General features: G+C 43.4%; 1 protein-coding gene across 5 annotated transcripts in view; it reads left to right on the top strand.

Annotated features, from left to right (window-relative positions):
- The window catches only part of Usp37 (ubiquitin specific peptidase 37), a 100,005-nt gene that overhangs the window by 1,598 nt on the left and 90,468 nt on the right, over positions 1-7,939 (top strand). For 4 of the 5 annotated variants that reach the window (XM_087564338.1, XM_087564334.1, XM_087564339.1 and 1 more), the window contains exon 2: positions 7,761-7,810. The gene's annotated coding sequence lies outside the window, so the exon portion shown is untranslated. Of the gene's footprint in view, positions 1-7,748; positions 7,811-7,939 lie in introns of those variants that run through there. The other variant, XM_087564331.1, reaches the window with a different exon arrangement.

Here is a 7,939-nt window from a genome sequence, read left to right as displayed (position 1 = left end):
GGCAGAGTTACAGCCAGAGAGGAGTGGAGTGGGGAGAGGTGTGAGCGCTTTCCTAGGTCCAGCCTATCTAACTCTTAAAGGCCCAGAGCACTGGTCAACAGGAGGAGTTGTGGGGGTGGAGTGACAGAAAAGGATTAAGGGAATGGATTGAGGTTAACAGCAACACATCTCCAGGGAGAAGGAGCCTGGCTGCCTTTTATCTTGATGCCTCCCAACCTGCACCCCTCACTGACCCTGATCTCACAATTGTTCTCAAAGTGAAAGCCAGGCCTGTCTATTGCAGTGCTCTGTGAATCACTGCTTTTCATTCTGGTCGGAGTCTGTGTGGAATACCACTGTTTTTGCCCTCATTTCATCTGGCTGCTCTCCATGGTGTCGCTTTCCATCAGCTTGCTCCTGTGTTTCTGCATCCTGCCTTGCAAGGGCAATCAATCCGAGTCTGTAAAAATACAGGAGCTGAGGAAGACAGGGAGAAGGGAAGAACGGACAGTATCTGTGCACATGTGTGAAACAGCTTGTGTGTATATGCTGGGTGCTTTTGTTTACTTGTTTGTTTGTTTGTTTGTTTGTTTGTTTGAGACAGGCTGTCTTGTGGTCCAGACTAACCTTGAATTTGATACGTTCTTAAACTTGGTTTGTAGCTGGGATGACCTTATAGATCCTCCTGCCTCCAGCTCTTGAGAGGAGAGACTCAGGTGTGTACCACTGTGCCCAGTTTAAATGGTGATGTGGATGAAACCCAGATCTCTGTGTATATACCAACTGAACTACATCCTCAGCCTCCCCCCCCCCACCATAATGTCTTTCTTCTCTCTTGTAAACATTTGTTCAGTGCCAGGATATGTATGTATGTATGTATGTATGTATGTATGTATGTATGTATGAGGTTAGAGTCTTGCTATGTAGCCCAGCTGGCCTTAAACTCACAGCCCCACTCCCTCTTCATTCTGGCCACCCATAATGAAGGTATGGGTAGAGGTTAAGAAAGCTCACAATATTCAGATCAGAGGCCTCTTTTAGGGAAGGGCATACCCATGCTCCCGTGTAATCTATCTTTCTTCCCAAGTGCCTTTCTGTTTTGTACTTAAAAATCAATGTTAAAAACATCTTTTAGGGCTGGAGAGATGGCTCAGCGGTTAAGAGCACTGACTGCTCTTCCAGAGGTCCTGAGTTCAATTCCCAGCAACCACATGGTGGCTCACAACCATCTGTAATGGGATCTGATGCCCTCTTCTGGCCTGCAGTCACATATGCAGGCAGAATGCTGTACATAAAAATAAACGAATAAATCTTTAAAAAAAAAAAACCATCTTTTAATGAATTACAACTTTGTAACAACAACAACAAAAGCAGAGCAAAGTGGAGAGAGAGGACACTCTTAAAGGAACGGGCTCCTTTCAAATGAATAGGTAGCTGGCACAGAAAGCAAGATGGAGGAAATGGAACGAAATTAGGAAGGATCCCATACTTCACAAATAAAAAGTAAGGTACTAGAAGTTTCTACAGTACTCCAGACTATGTGTCGGCAGTGAGGACAACTGGCCCTTGCCCACTCCCGAGCACCACAGCTGGGCTCAGCTTTTGTTTTGCCTCAGGAAGATTGTGAAGTGTGGCTTTTTCTGACCCAGTGAATGGCAGTTAAGGCAGTTATGGGCACAATATGGAACTCCTGTGAAGTTCTTTTGCAGTGGTATATTTTGGTCACAAGTCCAGAGGGAACTAGCTTCGTAAGATGGACGTGACTTTTGAGTGTGCTGAGTTCTGGCTGCCTCTTATAGTTCCCTCAAATACCTCTCAGCTGCCTGATAGTCTGCCATTAGTGATTATTGATAGCTAAATTTGAAGTTCCATTAAAATAAAATCCTCTAAGTGATGACTACAAAAGCCAAGATGGAGACTACTTTAGGAAGGCATTGTGGGAGAATGGCTGCAGAGTGGGCTTGACCTATTTTTAGTCTTGAGTACTAACAGGGGTAGGGGAGAGTCCTTCATTAAAATTTAATTTTCTGTCATGCATTTACTGTAGGTCTATATTGTTTCTGTTGTATTTTACAATGTAAGAGACTTAAACTTCTGCAATTTCTTTTTTTGTGAGATGGGAGTATCCTTATGTTGCTCAGGCTGGTCTTGAACTTGTGGCTCAAGGAGGTCCCCTCCCCCAAGTCCCTCATCTCAGCCTCCAAAAAAATGCTAGGACTATATATATGCGAACCACCATGCCTGCAGCCCCTGAAGCCTTAGTGGCTTTATTTAATTAATCCAGAGAGTGGGTTTACTGTCCCTTTGTTTGTTTGTTTGTTTGTTTTACTGACAGGTTTGTTGTCTTTTCTTTTCTTTTTTAAGATAGGACCAATGACAGTGTAGTCAAGGCTGCTCCTGAAGCTGGGGATGACTTTGAATTCCAGAACCTTCTGAATGGGATCATAGGTGTGCACCACTTCCCCTGTTAGCGCAAGCTTTGGTAGCAGAAAGCACAAAGGGAAGTCTGAAGGGAAGGTAGACATTAAAAGGGAAGTCATTCCTGAGGAGCAGGAAGAATAAGGACATCGAGTGATAAGCCATCAATTTCAGATTTGATTAGTGGAGGTCCCATCCCTACTTGCCTGGCATTATAATCTCCTTTGTCAATCTCCCTCCTCCACCCAAATCCTCCTCTAACTCAGGACTAGATACTCTTTCCCTCTTCCCCATCAACTCAGTGCTACCCAAGCTCCCTGGTGATGTAGGGAAGAAGGCTCTTTTACCCTTTGGATTTTCTGGGAGAGAACAGGTCTCAAATACTTGTCTCTGCATTCTTACCAATACACCACTACTCCTCAGCTTGTGTTCTGACTTGGGAATAGAGTATGTGAGATTTCACAAGATTGGTTTGGTTCCCAAGAATGCTTGGGAAGGGGCTCGGAGAGATGGCTCAGTGGGGAAAGGCAAGGACTTGCTGCCAGTTTCAACCTCTTGACTTTGATATCCAAGATTCACATCATGGGAAGAGAGAACTTCTAAAGCTGACTTCTAACTTCACATGCTCAAGCACATGCAATCTTGTGTACATGCGCGCGCGCGCACACACACACACACACACACACACACACATTGGATAAACGTAAAATAAATAAATAGAATTGTTGGATGGAAACTCCTGGAAAGAACGTAGGAATCTGAATTGATCCAAGAGGCAGCAGACAAGGCATTGGCACAGGAACTATTCAACTGCTTTGGTAATCCTATGTCTGCAAAGATCCTGGCCCTTCCCCCACAGTTTTCTATTATTAACAGTTCCAGAAACCTGATCAGGGCAGCAGCAGCAGAGGGACTCTCTGGGAAACATGCCCAGGAAAGGCCTGGAAGCCATAAATTGAAATGAAGTAGCAGGTGCGATAGGGAGACCCAAACATGTTCTGAGTCTTCCAGCCATGTCTGCCCAGATGCCCTTCTTGGCACAAACTTTTCTGCTGCTCAGGGCATTCAGGTTGGGGAATTTGGGTCCCCTTCCCCAACCTACTCAACTGAACTCAGATTTCTAAAATAAAACATCTTTTTGTGCTTAAAAAGATAACTCAAGATATTAGATTGCAGGACTGGAGAGGTGGCTCAATGGTGAGGTGGGAGGTGGAGAGAGGAGAATTCCCCAGAAGTTCATGGGCCAGCTGGCCTGGTGAGCACAGAACAAACAAAACCCTGCCTTAAACAAGGTGGATGGTGAGAACCAATGCTAGAGATTGTCCTCTGACCTCCACACCTGTGCTCACACTCATGCACATGAACACACACACACACACACACACTCACTCTACATGTCCGGGGGACATTTTGAGAGTCCATCTGCGAAACCACTGTGGAACTACCTGTAGAACTAGAAGTCAGTGTACATAATTAGACCAGAGAATGTATAACCATTTCTCTAGGCCAACAAAACGATGCCTCAGCTCTGTCATTTTATTAAGTGGAGGGTGGGAAGCTGTTCAGAGTATAAAACCAAATCCCAGAGAACCAGATGATAGCTGGGAAAATAAATGGTATGTGATACAATATTCCAAACGGATTCAAATCTTCAAAAAAAAAAAAGACATAAAAATTACGCACATTGTATTTTTTATCAGAGCCCTGTCTACAAAAAGAAACCTGGAAGGAAAAAGGTTAATTGCATTTTTATTCAAGATGACCTTGGCTGTTTTCATAAACTTTTAGAATCAACGTGTCAGTTTTCACAATAATATGCCTGGTGTAACTTGTAGTAGCTAGCATCCTAAAGCTATTGTTCTCCCACCCACAGGGTGGTGTGCATTTTCTCCCATTCATGTTCCCTTTTTGAAAAATTTTAAAATAATTTGTCTCTATTTTATGCGCATTGGTGTTTTGTCTGCATGTATGTCTGTGTGAGGGTGTTGGATCCCTGGAATTGGAGTTGTAGCTGTGAGCTGCCATATAGGTGCTGGAAATTGATCCTAGGTCCTTTGGAAGGGCAACCAATGGTCTTAACTGCTAAGCCATTTCTCCAGGCCCCAACTCATCTTTCAAAGAATGTTCACTTTTCAAAGATTCCTATGTCATTTGATGTCCTTGTAGGTATAATTTGTTTCCTTTCTTTTTGTTCATTTAAAAAACTTAAATTTATCATTTTAAATTATGTATAGTATTTTAATTATGTGGAACATTTGATTCTCTGGAACTTGAGTTAAGGGTCGTTAGCTGATGTGTGGGTGTGGGAGTTGAGTCCAGGTTCTCTGCAAAAGCAACAGTATTGTTTCTTTTTTTTTTTTTTTAACAGTATTGTTTCTTATATTGGTGGTGGTGTATGCCTTTAATTTCAGCATTTGGGAGGAAAAAGTCAGGTGGATCTCTGAGTTCAAGGCCAGCTCAGACTATAGAACTAGTTCCAGGACAACCAAGGCTACACCGAGAGACCATTTCAGAAAACATGCACACACATATAACATTTTTACTTTATGGGTATGAATGTTTTGCCTGTATGTATGTCTGTGTATGTATGTGCTTGGTGCCTCAGGATGTCAGTTCTCCTGGACCTGAAGTTACAGATAGTTGAGGGACACCACATGGATGCTGGGAAATCAAACCAAGGTTCTTTGGAAGCCAGAGCTCTTAACCAGTGAACCATCTCTCCATCCTTCAACAAATAATCTTAACTGTTTGTTGAGCCATCTCTATAACTTCATTTGAGATATAGGTGGCCTCAAAATACCTGTGTAGTTCAGAATGACTTGGAACTTCTGATTCTGCCTTTATTCCTTGTAAGCTAGGATTACAGGCGTGTGCCACCACATCCAGTTTCTTCTATGTATAATTTTTATAGCCAGAACTCCTTTTCTAAAGTCTTATTATGCATGTGAATGTTCTGTCTGTCTGTATACCATGTTCATGTCTGTGTGTTCTAGGAGGCCACCTCTTTTTTTTTTTTTTTTTTCCCTTTTTTTAAAGCCACACTGGTTGGGGACTGATAACGGAGGCATGAGACTGGACATCCTAGTTCCTTTCCTCGTCTCAGGAAGAATAACTTTCTTTTTCTTTTGAGACAGGGACTCGTGTAACAGAGATGGACCTGTGAGTTCATGGAGCTCCCGACTCTATCTCCTTAGTGTTGGGAATCACAGGCATGCGCTTGGCTTGTGGAGAAAGATTTCAACATTTTCTTGAGAAATCTGCTGTAGGATTTTTGTTGATGCTTTTTATGAAGATTGGCCTTTGTAGGTACTGAGGATGACTCTGAACTTCTGAACCTCCTGCCACCTTTTCCTGAACGCTGAGTTTACAGCTGTGTGTAACTCCAGCATTGTTGTATTATTATTTTTGAGATAGGGTCTCACTGTGTAGCCCAGGTTGGCTTTGAACTCGGAGATCTTCCGACCTCTGCCTCCTGAGTGCTGGGATTTAAAGGCATGTGCTACGCTATAATTTAAAACAATCATGGATAGGTGTTACATGTTGTGTTCTTCATCTAGATGATTTGCTTCTGCTGTGAACCACATTGACTGGCTTTCACATATTGAATCAACCTATTATTTCTGCAATGAACTGGTTACATTTTTTTCCTTTTTTTTTTTTTTTTTCTTTTTTTTGGAGCTGGGGACCGAACCCAGGGCCTTGCGCTACCACTGAGCTAAATCCCCAACCCCGAACTGGTTACAATTTAAAAAATTATTTTACTTTTGAGTTTTTCTTAGATAGGGTTCCTCTGTATAACAGACCTGGCTGTCTTAGAACTCACTCTGTAGACCAAGCTGGCTTTGAACAGAGACACAACTGACTCTGTCTCCCGAGTGCTAGTATTAAAGGTGTATGCCACCAAGCCTGGCTATATTTCTATTCATTGCTGGATTTGATTATTTTGTCTGCAAATTTCTTTCCTGTGGTGCCAAGGCCTGAAGTATGTGCTCTATCAGTGAGATGCACCCTGTGCTTCCTTATTTCTCAGCTAAAATTCGTATTTAAGTAGATGAGTGATTTGCTTACATGTATTATCTGTGTACCACTTGCATGCCTATGCCTGCAGAGGCCAGAAATGGGTGTCAGACCACTCTGGAAATGGAGCTACACACACTTGGGACTCATATCCAAGTCCTCTTGAAGTTCCGCCAATGTTCTTAACCACAGAGCCATCTCTCCAGCCTTACTGTGCAGTTTTTGAAACAGGGTCTCATTCTGTAGCCAATAATCTAGAACGTATGAAGACATGGCTAGCCTTGAACTCAGAGCAATGGCAGTTGTCTCGGCTCCCAACTGCCATTACAGGCACCAGACACTGTACCCAGCTTCCTATTTTCATTTACTGGGTACAGTAAGTAGCATATGCCCATAAACCCAGGCTGGGTTTGGGAAGCTGGGGATGTTGAGGACTAGACTGAGCTAAATGTGATCCCTTGAATTTTGTCTACATTCATGGCAGAAGTTAGTCTGTTTTTTAGGATGTTCCCGACAGGATTTTAGTAGCTAGGTGCTGGTGCTGCAAAAATGAACTGAGATCTATATCTTTGTTCTGTTCCTAACATTACCCCACCGACAATTCAGTCATTGTTTATGTGTAGCCGGTTGTGTGTATACCCGCACTTGCCCTTGTGCATGTAGGCTGACACTGGGTGACTCCTTTAAAATACTGTCTGGTTATAAGGGTGCTATGCCATGGTCCATGTGTGAGGCAGAGACACAAATGTATGGAGTTTCTTCTATCTTTACATGGATTCTGGGGAAACTCATGGAGATTCACCTGGCTCTGCTCTCTGAGTGCACTAACCATCCCTGGCTTCTATCACTGTATTTGAGAGAGGACCTCACTGAAGCCAAAGAAACTGGGTTGACTGGCTGGCCACAAGTCCCTGGTGTTTTCCTGTCTCTGTGCCCCTGTGCTGGGTTACAGATGTGCTGGTATACACACACCCCTTTGTTTGTTTGGGTAATAGGGAATTTGAACTCAGGTCTCCACACGCTTGCATGGCAAGCGAGCTTTCTACCCAGTGAGACACATCCCAGTCCCTCCATGGTTCTTGCTAACGCTTTGTCCTTTTTTTCCTGGCCTTTTGAGCAGCAACAATAGCAAGGAGATCCTATATGGACAGAAAGTCCTCTCTGAAATCTGCAGATGCCTCTCCTTGCCCTGTCCGTCAGAGCAATACATGCTCTCTAAGGTCCTTAAAGGAAGCTGGAAATGGGCTCACTACCAAGCCAGGCATAAGATCAATTCTGAAAATGTCTTCTATCATAATAAATGTAAGCACTATCTCTTTACTTACAGAAATCTCTCCTACTCACAGGCACAGAAGCCAGGAGTGAGGTTCTGCCTGTGCAAGAGACACTTTATCAGGTAAGGGCCACTATCCTAGACACCAAAGAGCTTTCACAGTCAGCTGTAGCCTTTTAGCCACCTAAAAATCTATCCAGCAAAGGAACCATCATTGTCCTCTTAGCAGTGATGTCTGTTGTGTGTAAGCAG

The sequence above is a fragment of the Rattus norvegicus genome, chromosome 9 (assembly GCF_021556685.1).
Source record: "Rattus norvegicus strain SHRSP/BbbUtx chromosome 9, alternate assembly SHRSP_T2T, whole genome shotgun sequence".
In the NCBI taxonomy this organism is placed as follows: domain Eukaryota; kingdom Metazoa; phylum Chordata; class Mammalia; order Rodentia; family Muridae; genus Rattus; species Rattus norvegicus.
The sequence above is the reverse complement of the archived record's forward strand: the minus strand, read 5'-3'. Positions and strand labels throughout refer to the sequence as shown.